The following is a 25,769-nucleotide window of genomic DNA, read 5'->3' as shown; positions in this document are numbered from 1 at the left end:
AATCCCCTGCCTCCACCCTTTCCCTCCTTCTGATCTTCCCTATCTAGAATTCATCTATTCCTCTCATGTTCCCCCTCCCTACTCGATTATGAGTAAGCCTCCTTGTATCAGAGAAAAGATTCGGCATTTCTTTTTGGGGGGGATTGGCTAACTTCACTCTTCCTGCTAAGGATTGCTTTAGCTATTCTGGGTCTCTTATTTTTCCAGACTGATTTCATGATTGCTTTTTATATTTCTATGAGGAATGTCATTGTGATTTTGAATGTCATTTGTTCATTGTAATTGCATTAAATCTGTATAGTGCTTTTGGAAGTTTGGTCATTTTGATGACATTAATTCTGCCTATCAAAGAGCAAAGTAGATCTTTCCATCTTTAAGGTCTTCTTTGATTTCTTTCTTTAGGGTTCTGTAATTTTCATTATATAGATCGTTCACTTCTTTCATTAAGTTGATTCCCATGTATTTTATTTTATTTTAGGCTCTTGAGAATGGGGTAGATTTCCTTGTTTCCCTTTCAGAGGATTTTTCTCTGATATATAGAAATTCCTTTGATATATGAGTGTTGATTTTAGATCCTGCCACTTCACTGAATTCATTTACTAGTTCTACAAGTTTTCTGGTGGAACATTTAAGGTCTTCTAGGTATAGAATCATATCATCAGCAAATAGTGCCAATTTGAGTTCTTCTTTTCCTATGTGTATCCCTTTGATTTCTTTCATCTGTCTAACTGCTCTGGCCAGTGTTTCAAGAACTATGTTAAACAGAAGTGGTCAAAGAGGGCATCCCTGTCTTGTTCCAGTTTTTAGAGGGAATGTTTTCAATTTTTCTCCATTTAGAATGATATTGGCCTGGGGCTTAGCATAGATAGCTTTTACAATGTGGAGATATGTTCCTGTTATCCCTCATTTTTCGAGTGTTTTGAACATGAAGGGATGCTGTATTTTGTCAAATGCTTCTTTTTGCATCTATTGAGACGATCATATGGTTCTTAAATCCACTGATGTGATGAAGTACATTTATTGAGTTCCATATGTTGAACCAACCTTACATCACTGGGATGAACCCCACTTGATCATGGTGCACAATCTTTGTTATATTTTGTATTTGATTTGCCAGAATTTTATTGAGAATTTTTGCATCTATATTCATTAGAGATATTGGTCTGAAGTTTTCTTTTTTGATGTGACTTTGCCTGGTTTTGGAATCAGAGTGATATTGGCCTCATAGAATGAGTTTAAAAGTACTGTCTCTTCTTCTATTTCCTGAAATAAATTGAAGGTATTAGTTCTTCATTAAAGGTCTTGTAGAACTTGGCTATGTATCTATCCAGTCCTGGGCTTTTCTTGGTTTATAGACTTTTGATGGTGTCTTCTAATTCATTGGTTGAAATTGATCTGTTTAAATTGTATATATCATTCTCATTAAATTTAGGCAAATTATATGACTCTAGAAATTTTGTCAATGCCTTCAATATTTTCTATTTTATTGGAATAAAAGTTTTCAAAATAATTTCTAATTATCTTCTGTATTTCTGTAGTGTTTGTTGTGATATTTCCTTTTTCATCATATAAGTTAGTAATATGAGTTTTCTTTCCCCTTCAATTTGTTAGCATGGCTAAGGGTCTGTCAATTTTATTTATTTTTTTTCAAAGAACCAACTTTTTATTCTGTCAATATTTTCAATTGTTTCTTTTGTTTCAATTTCATTGATGTCAGTTCTGATTTTAATTATGTTCTGTCTTCTGCTGCTTTTGGTGATGATTTGTTCTCTTTTTCTTGGGCTTTGAGATGTAACTTTAAGTCAATTGTTTGTTGACTTTTTCTTATTTTAAGGAATGAACTCCATGTGATGAACTTTCCTCTTAGAACTGCTTTCAGAGCATCCAAGAGATTTCTATATGTTATATCTGTGTTATCATTCAATACTAAAATATTTTTAATTTCCTCCTTCATGTCTTCTGCCATCCATTGTTCATTCATTAACATATTATTTAGTTTCCAGGTGTTGTAGTAGCATTTCTTATTTTATCATTGATTTCTAATTTTATTTCATTATGATCTGATGGAATGCAGGGTAGTAGCTCTACCTTTTTATATTTGCTAAGAGTTGTTTTTTGGCATTATATATGGTCTGTTTTAGAGAAGGATTCATATGCTGCTGAGAAGAAAGTGTACTCACTTGTTGAAGGATGAAATTTTCTGTATATGTCTGTTAAGTATAAGTTATTGATTGTATTATTGAGTTCTATAGTTTCTTTGTTCAGCTTTTTTTTTTTAAAGATCTATCTATTGATGAAAGAGGTGTGTTAAAGTCACCAAAATTATTGTGTTGTGATCTATTTGACTCCTGAACTTGAGAAGAATTTGTTTGATGAATATAGATGCTCCATTGTTTTGGGGCATATATATTTATAATTGTCAAGTCTTGTTGGTGTATGGTTCGCTTGAGCAGTATGTAGTGTACTTCTTTATCCCTTTTGATTAACTTTAGCTTGAAGTCTACTTTATTTGATATGAGGATAGAAACCCTTGCTTGCTTCTGCAGACCATGTGAGTGGTATGATTTTTCCCAACCCTTCACCTTCAATCTGTGAATGTCTTTTTCTATGAGATGAGTCTCTTGAAGGCAGCATATGGTTGGGTCTTTTTTTTTTTTTCATCCAATCTGCTAGTCTATGTCTTTTGATTGGTGAGTTTAGGCCATTAACATTCAGGGTTATTATTGAGACGTGGTTTGTATTCCCAGCCATTTTTGTTTATGTTTGGTATTTGTTGTGACTTGGTTTCTCCTCTGATTAGATTTTCTTTAGTGTAATCCCTCCCTCTACTGATTTTCAGCCTTATTTTTTCATTTCCTCTTCTTGGAATATTTTGCTGATGATGTTCTGTTGTTTATCATGGAAGATTTTTCTTTCATAATCAAATTTAAAAGTTAGTTTTGCTGGATATAATATTCTTGGTTGGCATCCATTTTCTTTCATAGCTTGGTATATGTTGTTTCACGATCTCCTGGCTTTGAGGGTCTGAGTTGAAAAATCTGCTGAGATACGATTTGGTCTCCCCCCTATGTGATCTGATTCCTCTATCTTGTGGTTTTTAAGATTCTATCCTTATTCTGTATGCTAGGGATTTTCATTATAATGTGCTTTGGTGTAGATCTGTTGTAATTTTATACATATGGAGTCCTATAAGCGTCTTATATTTGGTTTTCCAATTCGTTCTTCATGCTTGGGAAATTTTCTGATATTATCTCATAGGAGAGATTGTGCCTTCCTCTATGCCAATAACTCTTAGATTTGGTGTTTTGATGATGTCCCATAATTCTTGAATGTTCTGCTCATGGTTTCTAACTTTCTTCACTGTATGATCATCTTTATTTTCCAGATTGTATACTTTATCTTTATTATCTGATATTCTTTCTTCCAAGTGATCTAGTCTGTAGGTTATGCTTTCTATTGAGTTTTTTATTAATTTATTGTATCCTTCATTTCAAGGATTTCTGGTTTTTGTTTTTTTTTCAGAGTCTCTCTCTCTTGAAGTAATCTTTTGCTACCTGTATTTGCTCTCATTGTTGTAGTGATCAATCTTTGCCTGTGTTTTCTCGTTTAGGTCATTCTTTAATTCACATATCATTTTATTTATGAAACCTTCTGAACCCCTTCTCTAATATTTCATCAACTTCACTGTCCATGGGTTCTGTTATTATACTGTCCTGGTTTGTTTGGAGCACTTTCCTCCCTTGTTTTTTCATGTTGTCCATGTGTCTTCCTTTCTTGCAGCATGGATCTTAGAGTTACAGTTATATCTCTTACAGAGATATTACAGTTGCTTCCCTATATTTTTGTACTACCTGTGCAGATTGTCTGTACCTTACATTGATGTTGGGTTTCCAGACCCTGCTGGTGTCCCTCAATGGATGCTACTGCATCCTGGATTTGGGACCTGCATAAGTTGGAGTGGGTGGGTCTGGGCTGCTGGGCTTGATCTCCAGTGGTGGTCTGCTAGTCGGAAGGGGCAATCTTTTTTTTTTAAATTTTTTATTGTTGGTTGTTCAAAACATTATATAGTTCTTGATATATCATATTTCACACTTTGATTCAAGTGGGTTATGAACTCCCATTTTTACCAGAAGGGGCAATCTTATGCCAGAGGGTAGGCTCTATCCAGTGTCTGCCCTGTTGGGGGAGGGTTGAACCGGGCCTACTGAGAGCCTGGAACCTGAGCTTGTGTGGGCAGTCTGGGCTGGATCATGGCTCCAGTGGTAGTCTACAATTCAATATTTAACCAATTTTTTCAATTTATTATTTGGATGGAGGTCTGGATTGCATCTACAACAGGGCTTCTGGTATGTGAACAAAATGCTAAAGAAACTATTCTGCATCTATGATGGGAATTCAAAGAAGGCTATATTTGAGCCTGAAGATAGAATAAGGAGCATTTACTACCTAACCACACATACAAAAAGAAGGGTGTCCTAAGTAGAACAAACAGCAAATGTAAAGATGAAGTCATGTGGCCTATCCACAGAACAGCCTTTATTTGAATGGCTTGGGAAGAAGGCAGTTTTTCAATCCTAATTATGCATCGGAACCATCTATAAAGATTAAAAAAAGAAAGAAAACCAAAATATGCCAGGACTAACTCTAGGAGATTTTGATTCAATGTTTATCTGGGGTGGGGTTCCCTGCATTATTATTTTTTTTAATTTCCTATTTAATTCTGATGTGTAGCCAGGACTGAAAATCACTGGGGTAGGATGAGTAAGAATGAAATGACAGATGAAGTTAGTACCAGAAAGTGAAAGGACTGTAAACACAATTTAACAAACTCTCTTCCCTAACAATTTCACTATTTGGAAATATTTTCTTTTTGTCCTTTACTGCCACTACTGTTGCATGAAAAAATATGAATTCTCAACACTGCCTATAAAAGCAGGAGTAAATATATTAAACTTACTTTAATAACTAAAAGACCTATATATTGCTTGAGGTAAATAGTGTACCTTCGATTAGGGATACCACTTACCACTCAAAGTTCTTTAAAAAATGTCCAATGAAAATACCAATTTAACAAGAACAGTTCCCAGGGATAATGGAGAATGGGCTCCTATTCTGGGCTGGTGCTCCCAGTCTCTGGTCAAGAAAAAGCAGGTGTCCACCTCCAAGAGATTCTCTGTCATTCATGCAAAGCTTCTTCAGCACTTATCATCTGAACAATAATAGGGGGACCTCTTCTTCCATCTTAGCCAGTTCTACAGAGACTCTTATTCTGAGGAGGCTGGATTTTTTTTTTTCCCCTTTACTATCATATCACATGCCTTCCATACCTTAGCTGCTCAATATTTGTTAAATCATAATCTTGGCGGAAAGGTAAGGGACGCTGAATTGTACCTTTAACACTATTCTAAGAATCGGTGCCTTCTGCCAATTAGAGGCACCTATTTTTAAAGAAGGGCAAAAAAGGGGTAGGGGCATAAGCGACCCTTGTGTAGTCAATAAAAGTGAGGGAGCTGTCATGAGGATTGGCTTGTTCTCAAGAAAGGCAGAATCACCAAAAGGCAAACAAAACTACACTAACCAATCGCCCCCTAGAGGCCCGTTCCTTGAACCTGGAGGGGACAAGTCGCTAAGAGCTAACTTGACAGGATCGAGCCTGGGCTCCTTAAACCAAGTGTCCCCGCCCCACTGCTGGCTCAGCGGGTCGTGGGGAAGCGCCAGCTGCGGGGACTTCCAGCCCACTCAGAGGACTCGCCCGCAGCCCGGACTCCTGCCCCCCGCGCGCTAGCGGCCCCACGACAGCCATTCCCGCCGCCCGGCCCTCACAGGACCGGCCGTTCCCTCCTCGCGACCGCCCCCGCTCCCGCCGCCCCCTCTCTGGGTCCGGCCTGCCCGCCTCGGGCCCGCTGATCCGCCTGGCTCCGCCAGAGGGTCCTCCGCGGCTGCGGCTCCTGACTGGGAACTGCTGAGCGGCGGCGGGCGCTCGGCGCGGACCGGTCCCAGGAATCCCCGGCCCCCATCCTCTGCCATCGGGTTTCCACCCGGAGCGGACGCGGAGGTTGCTGGGGCGCCAGGGCGCGGTGAGGGGCAAAGGTGCGTGGGGCTAGCGGCTTCCGGGTTTCGGGCGGACTCGGGGCTCGCGAGGGAGGCTGCGGGTCGTGGCCGAGCTGCCTGCAGACAGGCCGAGCAGCCGAGGGTGAGGCGCGAGAAGGGGAACCGCGCTGCTGCGAGTCTGTCCGCAGGTCCCAAAGCCCTAAGTGGGCGGGGAGCGGTCGGTGGAGCAGCCGGGCGGGTGCGGAGCTGCCGCCCGTGCTCTGGAGCCGAGCGCCACACAGTGGACAGGGACTCCGCGGTGACAGACATGCCGCGTGGGAATCCCTGGTGTCCAGCAAAGGCGGGTGGCCACCCTCTCACAGCTGTCGAAATGAAATTCGGCGGGAGCGGAGAGGACGAGGGGCGGAGGGAGAACACGGTCGGGGCAAAGGGGTCACCCAAAGCGTCACCAGGGAGGGACCGTTAACCCCGCGTGAAGGTGAGGAGTTGGGCGCCAACCAGAATAACCAGGTAGGTAGGAAGCGCCTGGGATCCAAGTGGCGGCCGCTTCCGTGATCCTTGCCCAGAAGGCACACACTGAGGGAAGTCCCTTAGTCCCTCAGCTTCCATCCCACAAAAATTCGATTTTCAGGTTAAACTCTTAAACTTAAGGCCTCTCTATGTTTCATATGAGGGGATGTGACCCAATTTAACAATTATGCAGAACCAATGGTAGAGCACGTAGATTGACACCCTGTAATTAAAAAACAGGACTTTCTAAGGCAACAAGTGATTTTCTACTGAAATTTCCTGTGTAAAGAAAATAAAGCAGAAGAATTATTGTTCTGGAAAGATGTACCCACATGTTCACAAAAAAAAGAATAAAAGATGACTTTGGCATGTTTCTCCTGTGATTAATAGTGGTCTTTCTTTTCTGGAAGGGGTATAGGTACTCTTTGGTTACTTTAAAAAAAATAATATATATATATATATATATATATATATATATATATATATATATATTTGTGTGTTTAGTTGTAGATGGACACAATGATTGTATTGTTTTATTTTTATGTGGTGTTGTAGATGGAACGCCTCACACTTGCTAGGCAAGCACTCTTCCACTGAGCCACAACCCCAACCCTATTTTGATTATTTTTTGAGATCAAGACAATTAATTATTTTTTTAATTTGCCACACATTTCTGTTGTAAAGTGTAAGAAAACTGATATCATTTTGTATTCTTACTTGTGCCAATTTTTCTTTTTTCAGGTAATTTGTTTGGCACAGAAGTCTTCTTTGAAAAACTTTGTGTATTATTGAAGGATGGCAGAAGCAGTTTTGATTGATCTTTTGTTTTGAAATTGACCTGTCAGGAAAACTGCCATGAGATATTATTGAAGACATTGAATGCCATCCAATACCACCTTGCTGCCAAGGTCAAGTTCCTTTGCATAATGGGTTGCAAGTAACATGAGGTATGAAAGGGATGGTAAACATGATAATTGTGAACTAGAAACAAGAAATGGATTATTAGCTCTCTTGAGAGAATTTGAGACTGTTAGTAATCCCAGCATGGCTGCCTCTTTGTATACCATTAAACAAAAAATAGATGAAAAAAATCTAAGCAGCATTAAGGTAATTGTACCTGCACACAGGAAAACCTTAATGAAGGCTTTTATTGATCGCTTCATTGGGGTTTACAATTTTGAGATTGAAGATTTATAGGTGACTTTGAGAGATGGCCTTTTGAAACAGTCCACTGAGATAAACACAATCACAGCTCATGAACTAGAAGAAATCCAGAGTGAAATAGAAACATATTTGAGAAGTCTGCCAGCACTGAAAGGAGAATTAACTATTATCACATCTCCTTTGATCCCAGGTATATTTAACATTCTCTGTTGTTTTTCTGTATATGTGAAAATCCAGTCTGTCTTCAGAGGTTGCTCACCTCTTCCCATCCTTTCTTATGTTCACTTATTGTTCATTAGCATCATTTGCAATGTGTGTTATGCATGGCCTTGTGGGTCAGGGGTGACAAGAGAAGACTCCTTCAATGCCATACTAAATATACAAATTTGTTCTAAACCAATTTAGCTTTAAGCAAATTTCCCAGCCCTTCTTTATGATGCAATTTATAACACTAGAAATCTTTTATTTAGAAGTTCTAAAACATCAACTCATTAATACTTTCCCAGAAGAGTGAAATTTAAAATAGTCAATCTTCCTTCTTGGTTAGACAATATTTACTGTGAGCTATATGCTGTTGGTACCAAAAAGACAGGTGAGACAGAAGATACCCTTTGAAGAGCAGTAATCCCACATGGAAGGTAAACAGCAGTAGGTAATAAGAACATATGGAGGTACAAACTGCTGTCAGAATTAGAAGCCAGATAAATAAGAGCTGGTTGAAGTGATCAGGGAGGTCTGCTGGAGAGACTGGCTTTTGTAATGTTTTGTAGTCTTTTTTTTTTTTTTTTTTTGCTTTTTTTTTTTTTTTTGCTTTGTAGTCTTTTGGAGAGCGTCTTTTTAATCTTCATTACTTGTCTTCAACAGATATTTTCATACATGGATTTACTGTAAGACTAGGTGGGATATCTTATATACCAACTCTTAGTTCTTTCAATCTCTTCAGTAGTTCCAAACGAAGAGATCCCAAGGTAGTTGTTCAAGAAAATCTACATAGGTTGGCAAATACTGCAGGATTTAGTGTGGAAAAATTTTATCAAATAAAGGTAAAATTTTGTTTCATATTTTGAGCCATGTTTTTAGACCACACCATTAACTACATGGAATTTAATTAAGTTATTTCTCTTTTGCTTCTGGTGTTTTATCTAAAAATTTAGTAGGTTTTTTTTCTGAGATTTATATATCATAGCCTAAAAATCAATTTTATGAGATATATAAATCTCATAAATATATATTTACATAAATCTCATATTTATATAAATCTCATTATATATATATATATATATATATATATATATATATATATACACACACACACACACACACACACAGATTTTTTTTTTTCATCTGGAGCTCTTCAATTCTAAAAGTATGGTTAATACTTCATATAGTAACACTGTCGTTTTTTGAGGTAGAAGAAAGATTCCTGAATTATAAGAAAGAAAAGCCATTATTTTCTAAATACTAGCGTCATAATTAAGGAATAATATCTTATTCCTTATAAAATTCTAGCTTTATTTGAGTCTAGGAAAAATAAATGCAATATTAATTTGATAAGTAATTTTAATTTCTTTTGAAAATGTTAAATTCTAATTTTTGGAAGACTAGTACCCATTTCAAGTATGAGGTATTCATCATGAGCTTTATTGAACTCTTAAGTGTTAAAACCTAGTTTCCTTTAAGTAAAACATGCAGAGATATTGCATGTAGTGTTTTGTATTGAAATTATAGACCTATTGAATTCTAGTAATTTATGCTGGTTACATAATTTTGCGCTGAAATAAGTGCTTTCAGAAAAGCTTATGTTATGAGAAACCCCATTTTCAAAATCTTTTTATCATGTATCTTTGATATTATACTGATCATGCCAATGAAGTGTGGATTATGAGAAGGGAGGAGCCTGAATTTTTGATGGAATAACCTCACCTGGAACCAGAGAGGAGTCACAATAGCAGCTCTTGGTGCTGACTGCATACCTATAGTTTTCACAGATCCTGTCAAAAAAGCATGTGGGGTTTCTCACTCTGGTAAATATATTTAATTAAGCATTGAGGATTCTCATAAATTTTTAATGCAGGAAAAAATGAATTTTTCTAGTGGGCGTGACAGTTAATTATATTACTTTGTGATCGATGTAATGATAGGGGTGGGGCCTGTGTACTATACTCTTATTATAGGAGCAGATAAAGGGAATATATAAGTCAAATGATATGAATTAGAGTAGAATTCCCAAAGGAGATGGTGCCTAGGTAGATTCCTGAGGAGTCTTTAGGTTTTGGCTCAGTGTCAGTGTTTGTAAGCAAGGATATTATTATTTTTTTAATGCTTAACATTTATGAATTATAGAAGGAATTCACATCAGAAACCATTTTCACCTATCGACAGGCATAATGTGTAGCACATACTAAGCATTATTATATTGCACTGTGTTAAGTGTTTAACATCTGTCAGCCTTCCAACAATGGAAAGTAGTCAAATCTACCATTATCCCCATTTTACAGATGAGGAAACTGAAGAACAGCAATTTAAGTAACTTAACCCAAGATCATGTGGCTAGTATTTGGTAGAGCCAGACTAAGCTCAGAAGTGGCTTTGTGCCTATGCTGCTAACCACTGTGCTTCACTGCCTCTGGGTGCTGCTGGATGCATGAAACTGCTTCTCACATGTAGTGGGCAGGTAAATTGGTATAACTGGTATATTTGATAATGGAGAAGTATTGGCAGTGGCTTGTAGAAAAGTCTTAGAATATCTTTGCATGGAATAAGGTTTTCTAAAAGCTGAGAAGATGAGAAGATTTTAGAGGGATACTTTATCTCTGAGCTACATCCCTAGTCCTTTTGTTTGTTTGATTTGTTTTTTGGTACCAGGGATTGAACTCAGAAGCACTCAACCACTGAGCCACATCCCCAGTCCTATTTTGTATTTTATGTAGAGACAGGGTCTCACTGACTTGGTAAGCAAGGATATTATTAACATTAAGGGGTAAGATAATTCTACTGTGCCCTTGAAAGTATCTTTGGCCCTTGCAATTCTTAATGCCAGTAGCACCCCCAGTCATTGCAATAATCAAACAGCAACCCTCCATTCTTGTCTAAGTACTGCCTAGGGACACAATGCTACCTCTGCTTGGGGACCCTTGATATTCAGGCACCAGGGAGTAGGAATGTCAGGCATGGTATACAAAGAAATTCACACAGATGCAGCAGCCCATGTAAAAGTAGGGAGTTAAAAAAAGGAAGACATGTTTGCAAAACTGCATTTAGTTTAAACGACTACATGTGTTTAACGATAACTGTTGCCGAAGAGCACAGATGTACTTTTAGATGCTATACTAAGGTTACAGAATTTTTTTTGGTGAAGGTATTTGAAAATAATATTTAAATTATCCTGTGATTATGATTCTATGTGAAATGAGAACTGATGTTTTGAATTCCTTCTTACTTGTAAATCTGTGACTACTTTGATATTTAGACTATAAAGAAAAAAGTGACATATTTTTCTTCTGACCTAGCTAAATTAATGGAATTGGTTGAGAATTCAGGGTTATCATATGACATTGTCAAAAGTTGTTTAAGTTTTGGATTTCAGTTCTTGGCTTTAAAAAGGAAATACTATTTACTAATAATGTTTTGAAATGTTTATTTTTAAGATCTCTAAGATGAAGCAGTCTATATGATGAATTTAATAAAAATTCCTCAGCCAGATGTATATATTTGCATATGCATGTCCTTCAGGAAAGAAACAAATAGGGGATGAATACATTATAGGTATGTGAATAATTAAGGATGGCCTCCAAGGCAGAGAGATGCTCTAGTCCATATAAAAGTCTTGACAATATCTCTTTTTAGCTCAGAATACTTTTTTCTATTTGCTTTCTTTTGAAATCACTGCCTTTAATTTCAGAGGTAGCTCAAAATCATCATGTTAAAAATGCAATATGTTTTTTCTACAGCCTTCTTTACCACATTGGTTTTCTATTTTGGCTACTGATATCCCATCCACTTACTTACCTAGAATCTGATATTTCATTCTGTTCTTCCCATAACCACATATCTCATGGGTTCCCAGCAGAAGTTTAATTTATCATCTAAATATTTGTTGCTTTTCAGCATCTTCTTCCTTTATCTGGAAAGATTGGTCTCTTCTCCTGAGTGCTTAGTTTTAGAAGCATATACATATGGAGTGCTGAAGAAAGGAGTAAGGGGGCTCCTTACTCTCCAGCTTAATCAGCTGAATCTAACTCCCAATATAGGGAATAAAGGAAAAAAGCAACATTGTTTGGTTTTTGTCTTCAGGAAGTAGATGAAAGCAGGATTGAAGTAAATGGTTTAATCTTAGAATTCCACAGAATCCAACAAAGAGGAAGGGAAGTTTGTAAAAGGGAAAGTTAATGGAAGTAGACTTGTTTTATGTGTAAAAAGTGAGGTAGAAATGAAAACTACAAAATACTGCTGAAAGAAATGAAAGAAGAAACAAACAAATGGTGAGAAATCCCATGTTCATGGATTGGAGGACTTAATATTGATGTCATTACCTAAAGTGGTCTACAGATTTAACGCAATCCATATAAAATCCCAAAGGCACTTTTTTCTAAATAAATCCATCCCAAAATTTCATTGGAATCTCAAAGGGATTCTGATAGTTACAACAATCTCAGGGGAAAAAAAAAAAAGGAACAATGTTGAATGACTCACACCTCCAAAAACAGTATGGCCATTCCTCAAAATTTCAAAATAAAATTGCCATATGATTTATCAACTATATTTCTGAATATACATTTAAAAGAATTGAAAGCACAATCTAAAAGACATATCCCGCCCCATGTTTATAGCAGCATTATTCATAATACCTAAGAGTTGGAAGCAAACAAAACACCCAATAACAGGTGAATAAATGAACAAATTGTGGTATACCACAATGGAATATTATCTAGCCTTAAAAAGGTAGGAAATTCTGACATAATGCATCGTTGAGATAGTTATGCTAAATAAAATAAGCCTCTTCCCAAAAGATAAAAACTATGTGATTTCAGTTATAGGAGTATCTAGAGTGATAAAATTTGTAGAAACAAAGAATTGTGATGCCACAGACTGAGGGAAGGGAGAAATTAGTTATTTAATGGATATAGAGATTCATATTTGCAGAATGAAAAAGTTCTGCAGGAGATTGGTTATGCAACAGTGTACATATACTTAATACTACTGAATTGTACACTTACAATGGTACATTTTATATGTTTCTTACCACAATTAATATTTTGTAAAGAGAGAAGACTAAGATAGTATAAATGAAGCATATAGAACAGTTTTTAAAGGAAGAGGATAGTGACTCCCATTAAATAGCTGTTCTGTGTCATGTATTTTGTAAAAGTACATCTCACATTGGAAAAAGTATTATGTGTAATAATTATGTGAATCAGAAACTGAATCTATTCATTTTTAACTTAGACACAAATTGAGTTGAAATTTTATGTTTTAATCTTCCTTATCTCTTTTTCTTCCTATTTTCCAGGCCTGAGAGGTACTATATTAGGTTTGCAATAGCTACAGTGAATGCTATGATAGCAGAATATGGCTGTAGCTTAGAAGACATTATTGCTGTATGTCCCTTCAGTAGGACCTTGCTGTTTTACTCTTCCCAGGGAATCAGCAAACACACTTCATAATCTTCATCCTGAATGCCTATGACTTTTTAACTCACCCAGTCCCCATATTGACATCCCTAAAGCCACCAGGTATGTTTGATTTTCACTGTGGAACTGCAAGTTTGATTATTGTTTATTGCTTCTGAAATGAAAATTATTTTAGAGACCAGTTGCTAACTCCAAGAAGACAGGTGGCATATATACACTGCAATATACACTACACAAAAACTCATTTTAAATATAAAATCTATTCTCAACATGTGCAAATGACATAAAATTTCTTGTATGGTATCTCTCATTAATTTGAAAGTGAAGGAAGAAACAGTTGGCCTTGAAAAAGTTTCAATTTCTACTTAAACTTAACTAGCATTTACTTGACATTACAGTCATTCCTCGGGTAACTCTCTAGAATATAAAAACATTTAGAAAGCTAATATTTTAAAATTGTTCATATTTTCTAATTAATTGGAAGGATATATGTCTTCAAAAAAATATTAGGTAACATAAATACACAGCCACTTTTCTTTTTTTGTGGTCTCATGCATCTTGAATTTAAAAAAATTTGCTTTTAATATCTATTGGAAAATATTTGTTATTTCTACAAAGGAAAATTGATAGCTGATTTGAATTGTGTTCCTATTCCAGTCAGTAAAACCTTACTCATTTAATACCTAAGTATAAAGAATTGGAATTGATTCTTGATTTCACTTGTCAAATAATATCACTAATTTTCATTCATATTTCAAGTTTTATAGGGAAGCAAGTTTTCAGTGAAAATATGGCTAATTAAAAGGAAAGAAGACCAGATGGTTAGATGACTAAAAAGCACACTCTGTCTAAACCAAATGAATCTTAGTTAAAAATACTCTTGTATTTGAAAAATGTCTTCTTAAGTAAGCCCTTGATTTTGATTATAAAATTCTGTAACTAGATTATGTCTACAGGACAGTATGGAAGTTCATAGAGTTCATTTATAAACTTAGGTGATAAAAATCTACCATTTCTTAGCTATTCTTTGTTGTGTACATAAGTAACAATTTGCATTATTCCTACCAGATTTTATATAGAACCCTTTTACATCGTTGTACATACTGTTTTCATATTTCTTTGGCATTTGGTAAAATAAATGCTTGCTCTCTTTCGAAAAATCTTTATCCTAAGTATTCTTCTAAAACAAGAAGGAATTCTTCCATAGAATATTCATGACCTGAACCAGAATTTCAACTTTTGTACATCTTGCCATCCTGACAAATTTTTCTCCCATGTCCGAGATGGTCTTAATTTTGACACACAGATTGGCTTCATATGGATTAGAGAATGAGGTACTGGGTTCTCCCTTTTCTCTCCAGTCTCTCTTGCCTCTTTATCTGACTCCCTCTCTTTCTCCTTCTTTTTTTCCCTCTCTTCTTCTTCCTCTTCTAGCCTTTTTCTCCCCTCATTTAAAAAAATAATTAAGTATACTTAATTTTACCCTTTTATTTCTATAAAAAGAATTGGTCTTTCTTTTTTATTGTGACCATAGTAGTAGAAAACTTCATTTTCAGTAACATATTCTATTATAAAAATGAGCCATTCCTTTTCCTAGTTAGTGAGTAATCAGGCAGGCTTATATTAAAAGAACTAAAATAAACTGATTTAGTTTTTAAAAAATCCTGTATGTTCTTTGTGTTTACTATATACTTGATATCTGTACATTTCTATCATATCATCTTTATGCCTTTTAAAAAAATTTGTTGAAATGATATCTTTGCATAAAGATTCTGAATTCTAGAATAAAAAGAAATCCACAATAACAAATTAGATTAGTTTTCAGCTAGATTTCCAACTGTTATCTATAGTAGAGTTGACCAGATTTTTTTTAAAGGGCCATATAATAAATATTTTGTGTTTTGTGTGATATTCAGTCTCTGTCTCAATTACTCACCTTTGCCAATGTGGAGCAAAATCATATTCTGACAGAACGGAAGTGAGTGTGTCTGTGTGCCAGTTAAACTTTTTTTTTTTTTCCAAAACAAAAAACAGGTGAGGAGCCACATTTTGCTCACAGGATATAGTTTACTGACACCTCACACACAGTAATAGATCAAGATTGAAGGAAATTTCATTAAAATAGTATTTATTCGATTTTTTTAAAGAGTTATACAAAAATATTTCATAACATTGATTTAACATTGCCCCTTTAGCATATATGCAATTTCTCTAAGTTTACTTTTCATTGAAGTAATAATATGTTTACACTTTACAATATCTTTAGCTTTTTAATATGCAAAAAATTCATAGGCATTATGATTCCTACCTTGATATTCTAATAGTGCTAGTAAAGGTCTTATATTTTGTTTCTGTGTATTTTGCAGACATTTGACTGGATTTTTCAATAACTTCCCTGTGTCCTTCCAAACTGACTGCAAGAGAGAAATTTAGCTAGTTGATTTATGTAAAACCAAGAATATTACAATGGATAATTTATCTTTTTAAATATTTTATTTTATTTTTTTAGTTGAACACAATGTCTTTATTTATTTATTTTTATGTGATGCTGAGGATAGAACCCAGGGCCTCGCATGTGCTAGGCGAGTGCCTACCGCTGAGCCACAACCCCAGCCCCTGGATAATTCATCTTTAGGGTACATTTTCCCTATTATTATCAAAGCCAAATGATTTTCATTTAACTCAAACGCTAACTGCAGTGACTGGGGAGGCTGAGACAGGAGGAGCACAAGTTCAAGGTTAGCCTCAGCAATTAAGTGAGGTCTTTCGAAACTCAGCAAGACCCTGTCTCAAAATGAAAAATAAAAAGACTGGGGATATAGTTTAGTGGTAAAGCACCTCTGGGTTCAATCCTCAGTACAAGAAATAAAGACATTGTAATGATAACTGACAAAATATCAGTATGATGTTTTACAGATGAGAATGATTCTTTGGTATAGCCTATTGAAATGAGGAATAGGTCTGTTTAGTATTTTAGTGGATACTCTCTTTGTCAGATATTGTGTTACCCAAAGTGAATCAAAATGAGTAAGACTTTTCCCTTTGGGCCTACTGCAGTAGAGGAGATGAATACATTCTGTAACTAAACTGTACTTTCAATAACAGGAGAAGGAAGGGTATGAGAGAAGGCAAGACACAGACAGTATTACAGAGAAAATGACATACATAGACCCAAAATGAAGAACAACCATAATAGGTAGAGGGAACATCATAATCCAGGGCAGAAATTGTGAAAGTTTATAACATGTTCTAGAGAGAGAGCAGTGTGGGCAGAGTTAGGAGTGAAAAAAACAGGTTTGAAATAGATTAGCAGGGTCCCAAATGCCATGTTGAAGAGTTTGGACTTTATTTTCCAGATAGTGTGTGAGCATCAAAAGTAGAAGAGTGTTTTAATTTCCTTGTCATCCATTCACAGGATGGATTCAAATTTTGAGATACCTAAACCAGAGAGATTAGATAAGAGGCAGTGAAAATATTTCAAAAAAGAAATAACTAAGCCCCAATGAAGACAGTAGACATTAAAATGGAAAAGAGAGTAGATGCATTAGAGAGACACTTCAGAGTTGGAATCAATAGATTATGTGAATAGATCATGGAAATGAGAAGGGTGGAAGAGTGGAAAAGTCACTGATGACTCTAGAATTTTTGTTCCACTAACTACCATGAGTTGTAACAAAGGAAGGGAGGAGGTTTTGGAAAAGGGAGAAAGGTAGTGAGTTTCACTTCAAACAGAATGAAGACCATGCAGATGGAAATATTTCGAAGGTACCTTGAGACAAACACATGGATTTAGAAGTTGGCTATGTCAAGAGGATGCCTGAGTCTGTTGGAGCAAGTTGATCATCTAAGAAAAAAAATAGGGTGAGCAATATAGAGGTACAAGGATGGAACCTCATAGAACACCTGCATTTGAAGAACAAGAAGCTGAGCCAGTTACAAAAAATAATTATAGAAATAAATAAGGTTTTGCTGTTTTGAAGAAGTCAACATAGTTATGAGAGGTGCTGAAAAAGAAATCTTCAGGTGTAAAATAAAGCAATGGTGGCCAGGTCAGATGTTGGTGCATTGAGGAAGAGGAGGCATAGGTGTCCAATCTTTGACAATATTTGCTTGAAAAGAGAAAAATCTAGGAGCTACATCTTGAAGGAAGATATATATATATATATATATATATATATATATATATATATATATACACACACATTTTTTGGTTGAATGTATTTGTAGGCTAAAGAGAAATGTTAAGATTCATTTAATTTGGGGAAATATTTTAAATGTAAGATGTCATGTTGCATCTTAAAAGATTTTGTAAATTTCATGTGTGTATTTTCTACATGTATTTAATGTAGTATAATAACAGCGGATATCTTTTTTTTTTTTTTTTTGGTATTGGAGATTGAACTCAGGGGCAGTAGGCCACTGTGCCACATCCCTAGCCCTACTTTGTATGTTTTATTTAGAAACAGGGTCTCACTGAGTTGCTCAGTGCCTTGCTTTTGCTGCATCTGGCTTTGAACTCGAGATTCTTCTGCCTCAACCTCCCAAGCCACTGGGACTAAAGGCATGCACCATCACACCTAGCTCAGATATCATTTTTTTAAATACATACAAAGGACTTTCATATTTATTACCTCATTTTGCCTTTACAGATACTATAGGTGTTTACCCTTTTTTTCAGATGGGAAACTGCACTCAGGTGGGGTTCAGAATCATGAAATTTGTGAAATTTTGTGTGTGTGTGTGTGTGTGTGGTAGTAGAGATTGAACTCAGAGGGGCTTTTACCACTGAGCCACATTCTCAGAACTATTTTAATTTTTATTTTGTTTGTTAAATTTTGAGACAGGGTCTCACTAGGTTGCTTAGGGCCTCACTAAGTTGCTGAGGCTGGCCTTGAACTTGCGACCCTCTTCCTCAGCCTCCTGAGCCACTGGAATTACAGGGGTGTGTGCCTCCCCTAAGATAAGATTTGAACACATATTTTGTGTCTCCAAATCTCCATTCAGATTTTATAGTTAATTAAAGATATCTAAATTTTATATTCAACTTTCTGTTAATATCATTTATTCATACATTCAGTCAAAATTTTGTTGAGGTACTACTAGGATAGGTTAAAACACATATAGTTGCAACCCCCAAGATGTTTCATATAGTGAAAACTGGTGGCCAATAGATCAGCAGTTTTAATACTATGTTTGGAGATTGCCACAACTGGGTACCTTGTTTTGTTTAATTTTTCGGTGCATTTGATAGACCAGTGTGAAGTTTAAAAAAAAAAACACTCATTTCTTACCAATTCAGGGAAGGTACTGAACACAAAGCACAGGATAGAAATTTCAAACTCATGCAAAATATTCTTTTGTTTAATAGTAACAATATAGATCAAGGAAAAATTTTACTGTTGAGAAAGATTGATAATTTTCTAATTCTTCCCTGTGTGTTATTTTATTTGACATGTATAGTTTCAGAGTATTAGGCAGTATGAGCCACATTTCACTATGTATGACTACATTCAAAATACAAATAAAATTATTTTTATTATCTGTTATTTTGGATTATCTGTACCAAATTGTGTTCTTGTTTTTACTGAGTGAGAAGAATTGATTCAGCTACTCAGAGAACTACTAGGTTATTAAATAATCATATCTTATTGCCTCTAAAGACCCTATAATTCTCAAGCATATATATATAGGTTTCTGGGACTTTTAGGGTACAAAACAATGGTTATTTCTAGTAAATTTTGTTTTTAGTTTAAGCACCGCTACTAACTATACATAGGTGATTTGGGTTGCCATTTTATTAGTAAGAGGAATTAAATTGGTAAATAAAATGAATTCATGGCATGACTTTTATGGAAGTACTAATTAATTATGAAGCAATTTTAATAGGTCACATAAGACAACCTTGTCTTCTTTATCTAATTATTCAAATTGTGATGAATTGCATAGTGGCTGTACTTTAGTGCTTTATAAAGCAAAGAGAGGGCTTGAGCACTAGATGGCAGAATTTCTATGAACATCTCTGCTGTTTCTTTGCATGAAATTGAACCAATCTTATTTAATTTATAATTTTCTTGTGGAAAAAAAGGCGGGAGAGGATGGTGTTTAAAATGACTGAGTGTATTGTTCTTACTTTAGGCACAACATATTTTACTTGAAGTTGATAAAAGCATTTAGGAACCCTTAATCTTCTGCACAATTGTTAGTAACAACTTTTATGTGAGTTGATATTTTGGGGGAATTCAGAAGCTTATACTGTGTTACAAAACGAAAACAGAAACTAATGATGAATTCAAAATCTGGAATGTAAGAGGACAGCAATATATGAGTTACATGAGTTACAATATTTTAATCTCAAAGTGGATTTCAAATGTTTTCACTTATTTATCCTAAATTTATATGTAAAAGATTTTTCTTTTTTTTAGTTGTAGATGGACACAAACCCCTATTTAGTTTATTTACTTTCATGTGGTGCTGAGGCTCCTACCCAGCATCCAACCCCAGCCTCCTAAATTTATATTTATAATGTATCCATCTTAATTCTTTTGTGAACTCTTAGAGAATGCTACCAATCTAAGGAATCCCAGAACTTTTAAACAAACATTGTTCAATTATCTATGTTTTTTTTTTTTTGTGTGTGTGTGTGTGTTATGCATGGATCTCTGTGTTTGAAGTACAAACAAGAAATGTGCATGTGTTAAGTGTGGTGTGTAGCCTCATTGCTATACCTAATGTCAGTTCATATGCACAAACATGTTAGCTGCAGTGAAATCATAGATTTTTCTATAAATTTTTTTTAAAATAAATTGTGCAGCAAAGAATAGGAAGCATGACAGGTATGCTTACTGGATGTGTTTATAGTAACCTGGTCTAGGGCACATTTCCATTATAGACAGTGTTTTTTAAACTTTGCTTGTGATTTCAAGAATGAGACAGCTGCTGTAAGCAGTGCATTGTTCTACGCTAGGTCATTGCTTAATGAAGGAAAAAGAAATCTGCCAGTACAGCTTTTTCCAGATTGACGCATTTAATTTGAACTCACAGTGATTACATGTCTACTGTGTTGAGACAGTTTTTTCATACTTTATTTAGATAAATTTTCTTTGCAGAGAAAGAAGTGCTTACATCACATTACCTGTGGCTTGTGCCAGATGCCTGAGGTGAACCATGTCCCTTGTATATCAGGAGCAGGCTCATTTGTTTCATCAAATTCTCAGAAGGCTGGAGTGTCCAGTTACCACATTTTATTAAGTGATCAAATTTTCCATGAGTCTCTATAGCTTAAAATACCACATTCCTTTTCAACCAGCCACCCCCGGCCAAGACACACACCAAATGAGTACTCCCATTTCATGTAGAAAACAGATTTGCTGATGGTGGCAATGGAGTTTATAATAGCTTTCATTTTCTTAATTAAAATTTTGCATCATACATTGCTTCAGTTATATATTACCATGCTTTCCCACTGCTTTCCTGAATCACATGCTTTAAGGTTGTGTTTCCTTATCTCCATCACCTTGTTTTCATCCTTGATATTTCATAGTCACAGGGAACTTCATTCTTTGAGTTTTCTATTTTTAAACACATATCCACTCTTGACTCTGTTGCTTGTTGGCCATATTATATGGCCGCTTAATTACAACATCCTCCAAACTTAACTCTATCTCACTGAAACCTGCTTCTCTCTGATGCTCTATGTTATCTTAGAGAATTCAACCATTATTCATTTTGTTGTCCAGCCAGAAGACCTGGAGTTCCTCTGAATGTCTCCCTTTCCTTTCCCCTTCCTTTCTCACACTAATGACTCGGTATGTCTACCATCTGTTCCTATGCTTCTGTTTCAACCACCAGACATTCAGGTCATCATCGCTCACCTGTGTCACTAGATAAGCCTTTTTTTTTTTCTAATTGCATATAACCCTGCCATTATTGATTATTTTGAAATCCAAATATCGCCCCGGGATATTTTTCTAAATTACTTCATGGTTTTCCCACCACCTGCAAAATGAACATGCTGACTAAAATGTGCAAATGTAGTCATGAGCTCACCCTTGCTTACTTCTTCACTTTGCACTCCCTTTTCTACACCATCTACTCTAGTCACTCTATACTTTTCCAATTCCTACAATATGGGCCAGTAAGCTAGGTCAGACCACAGAAGTTGGTTTGCATTCAAGACCATCTAGAAATCAAGACTTTGTTCAAGATTCCTTTCACTTAGTCTTTCTACTAAATTAGCATCTTAATAGCAATGACATGTATATACAATGTAAACATGTAAGGGAATGAACACAATGTGTGTCCCTAGTTTCTTGTAGAGGTACGGCCAACATTCAGTTGTCAATATAGTATATGCATGGGCTGGGGCTGGGGCTCAATGGCAGAGCGCTTGCCTAGCATGTGTGAGGCACTGGGTTCGATCCTGAGTACTCCATACAAATAAACAAATAACAGCATTCTGCCCATCTACAACTTACAAAAAATTTTTTTTAAATATATAGTATATGCACATCTCCTGGAAATGACATGATTTCATTGTTCTTTATGGTGAATAAAACTCCATTGTATGTATGCCACATTTTCTTTATCTTTCATCCATTGATGGACATCTAACTTGGTTCTGTGGTTTGGCTATTGTGAATTGTGATGGTATAAACATCGGTATCCATGTATTGCTATAGTATGCTGACTTTAATTCTTCAGGATAAATTCCAAGGAGTGTTATACCTGGGTCATATGGTGGTTCCTTTTCTACTTTTTGTGGAACCTCATTACTGATTTTCAAGATGGTTGTACTACTTTACAATTACACCAATAGTGGAAAAGTATTCTTTTTCTCAACATTTTCTCCAACACTTATTGTTCTTTGTATTCTTGATGATTGCCATTGTGACTGGTGTCAGATGAAATCTCAGTGTCATTATAGTTTGTATGGCCCTAATAACTAATGATGTTGAACATTTATTTATTTATTTATTGGCCGTTTGTATGTCTTCTTCAAAGATGTGTCTGTTTAATTCATTTATCCATTTATTAATTGGTTTTTTTTCTTTTTGATGTTAAGTTTTTATATATACATATTCTAGGTATTAATCCTGTATCAGAAGAGTGCTAGCAAAGATTTTCTTCCATTCTGTACATTCTCTCTTCACATTCCTAATTGTTTCCTTTTCTGTACAGAAGCTTTTTTCATTTGATGCTGTCCTGTTTATTAGCACTTGGCATTATTTCCTGAGCTTTAGCGGTCTGACTGAGAAAGTCATTCCCTATGCCTGCGTGTTGGATATTGACCCTGTGTTTTCTTCTAGGAGTTGCATAGTTTCTGGTCTGATTCCTCGGTCTTTGATTCATTTTGAGTTGATTTTTGTGCAGGTGAGAGATAAGGATCTAGTCTTATTCTTCCTCATATGGATAACCAGTTTTCACAGCACCATTTGTTTAAAAAGCTATCTTTTCTCCAATGTAGGTTTTTGGCACCTTTGTCAAGGATCAGATGGCTGTAGATGTGTGTGTTTGTCTCTGTGTCTTCTGTTATTACCATTAGTGTGTGTCTGTTTTTATGCCAGTACCATGCAGTTTTTTGTTACTATACCTCTGTAGTGTAATTTGAACTAAGGTATTGTGATGCCTCCCTCTGTCCTGTGAGCTCATAGTGTACCCGTAGATTCCCAGCATCTCACAGAAATGGGGGAAACATACAATACAATGGCAAAAACCAAAGCTAACAATGTACAGCATCAATATAAATGCCTCTTGCCTATTGTGACATCTACAACAATAATTAACACAAAAACAGGAAAGATGAGTCAGCAATTGCCAACAGCAAAAACAATAAATAGCCATGAACTACATCTGATATCACAGTAAGCAATAGGTGTCAAGTATACCATCCACAGTACTAATAATTGCAACAACATGAATGGTGGGGGCAATAATTATATAAACCAAATAGTTCTAAGAGATTGTGAAACTACAGTTTATTAAAAGAAAAAAAATGTGACAGGAAAGTAAAAGAAAGTTTAGGATGTTTGGAATGAAGAGAATGCAGAAGAGATGCAGCATGTGATGGGTAAAAAGGAGGAGAAAAAATGAAAGAAAACGAACAAGAGAATTTGGCTGTTAAACGGGAGAAGGAGAGAGAAAAACAAGAGAATCAAACAAAACAAAATATACAAAAAACTATCAAAAGACAACACAATAAAAAATAACTATTTTTAAAAAGGAGAGAGAAATATGTCCATAAACTGATCAGCACAGCAAGAAAACACACACACACACACACACACACAATGAAAAATGAAAGAATTGTTTTTACTGAGGTAATCAAAACTGTCAACATGGACGAATAGTTACTGCCTCTACCTGATTGTTCTATTTTTTTCTTGGACTATGTTGAAAGAGGGATAGAGAGAGAGAGCACACATCCCAAGGGCTCGTTAAACCCTTCCTCTTTTTGTGTTGCTTACTGAGCTGCCAATAGGAGTGGCCTAAGCCTGAAGTTGATTGAAGTAGCTCTCAGTTTCTCTTCTTGCCAGTATAATGTAGGATGGAATGGGAAGTACTGTTGATTGGAGTTTTGTCTGCACAGAACAGATCAATGCACTCCAGGATGATACTTCTGCAGAATTCTGGGAGGGAAGTTTTGGGGGTTGCTTATAGGTCTAATCAGACCCTAGGGGCTTTGTTGGTCTGCTCTGGGGAGATTAGATCAACATACCCCAAGGGCCTAGCAGATACCAATTCCTGCTGGGAGTAAGGATCTCAGGTGCTTTCCAAGAATTCTATTGGTGGGACATAGGAGTTAATCCTCCACAGATCTTGCACACTCTGCCACCCCAAAATACTACCTTACGAGGCTTAGTCCCTGAGTGTATCAGCACCCATCTGTTCAGTTTCCTTGACCCTCTTCAGCTGGTCATGTGATCTTCCAGACTCAAAGGGAAGGTTAGTTGTGTTCTCTTCTGTATGTATGACTTAAATCCCCCTTTGCCCATGCCACTCACTTTCTGCTAAATACACCCTATGCCACATGGTAGGGGCTTGCTGGGACAATATGGCAACATTTTCTCTGGTCTCCCAGGTTTCTACAGCAGTCAGCTGCAGTGTAGCCCAAGAAGGCTCTGGCCTCAGCTTTCTCTCCACTTTGCAGACACCAGTTTGATATGCAGCCTCTGGATCAGCTAAGTTCAGGCTGCTTTACTGATACACAGTTTTTTGTATGTGCCAAATTTGTCCACTGTGTTTGTCTTTGTATTACTCCTCCTCTCTGAGGTGAACCAGCTTCATTGCCACTGCTGCAGCCTACTTGGCTCCAACATACTCCTTCTTGTTCTTTGTTCAATGCACCCAAATTTCTGAGTCTCTAAGGAACTCTGCCCGACATTGGGTTAATACCTTCTTTCACCTACTTTGTACTGAAGTAATACTCCCACTGCTTGAATTCTGAGCCGTGAACCAACTGGAAATTCAGTTTTCCGCTAATCTGCCATCTTGAGTCCTCACTCTCTTGAAGAACTCATAACCACCCTTTAAGAGTCAGATCAGAGGTGGAGATTTAACACAATGGTAGAGTGCTTGCCTAGAATGTGTAAGGCCTGGGTTCATTCTCCAGTATAAAAAAAAAAAAAAAAGATTTAGATCAGAGATCACTTCTACCAGAGCATTTTGTTTGGCTGTTTGCCTCATTATTATACATTCTGAGCATCAATTTTTAGAGTTCCTAATGAATTGATTTGTAAATATTGTTCTGTTTGCCTGTCTACTACTAAATATAACCTTCATAGAGTAAGGACCATGTCTTAATTATCTTCATATTTTTATGATCTAGCAAAGATTTTCACATTGCAATCATCTTAGCTCTATGGAAGGAAAAAGTGAAGAAAGGGAGGAGAAAGAATCCTTTAATGATGTAATGTAAGGTCTGGTCAACGCGCGCAACCAGCACGCTAGCTTCATTTTAGAGGTTCTAAGCATAGAAGTTTGCCACAGTCTGGCTGGGCACAAAACACGAGCCACTCAAGCAGGAACAAACTTTATTTCTGAACTCCCGCAAACGCCACGCACACGGACTTCTCCCGGGACACACCACACACCAACTGAAAATCCCTCCTCTGGCACTTCCCCAACCAACAAGAACTCCCCAGGAATTCCCGCAAGAACTACAAAGTAGAGCGAGAACTCCAAAGTAGCCAGTGCCTGAGGCGGACAGCAGGGGTCTAATATACAATTGAATACACAGCTTAACATAACCATCCTCATCTCAATGGCTTACTGCCATCACCTCTCAACCACTCTGTTCTGGTAAAAATGCCATGCTTCATTCCAACTCAGCTGTGGCTCTCAGCATCTCCCCCCTTCTGTTTAATTAAACACCAAGTATGTGGTTAAGGGGCCGTGCCTGTCTTAGGTTGTCCAATT

The 25,769-nt window shown here is 36.4% G+C and overlaps 1 pseudogene; it reads left to right on the top strand.

Annotated features, from left to right (window-relative positions):
- Positions 1 to 7,356: 7,356 nt before the first annotated feature.
- On the top strand, positions 7,357 to 17,483 carry LOC124099027 (purine nucleoside phosphorylase LACC1-like; annotated as a pseudogene).
- The last annotated feature ends 8,286 nt before the right edge of the window (positions 17,484 to 25,769 follow it).

This window comes from Marmota monax, unplaced genomic scaffold (assembly GCF_021218885.2).
Source record: "Marmota monax isolate L192 unplaced genomic scaffold, Marmota_monax_Labrador192_F-V1.1 WCK01_AAM20220418_F8-fsc00011, whole genome shotgun sequence".
In the NCBI taxonomy this organism is placed as follows: Eukaryota; Metazoa; Chordata; class Mammalia; order Rodentia; family Sciuridae; genus Marmota; species Marmota monax.
The sequence above is the reverse complement of the archived record's forward strand: the minus strand, read 5'-3'. Positions and strand labels throughout refer to the sequence as shown.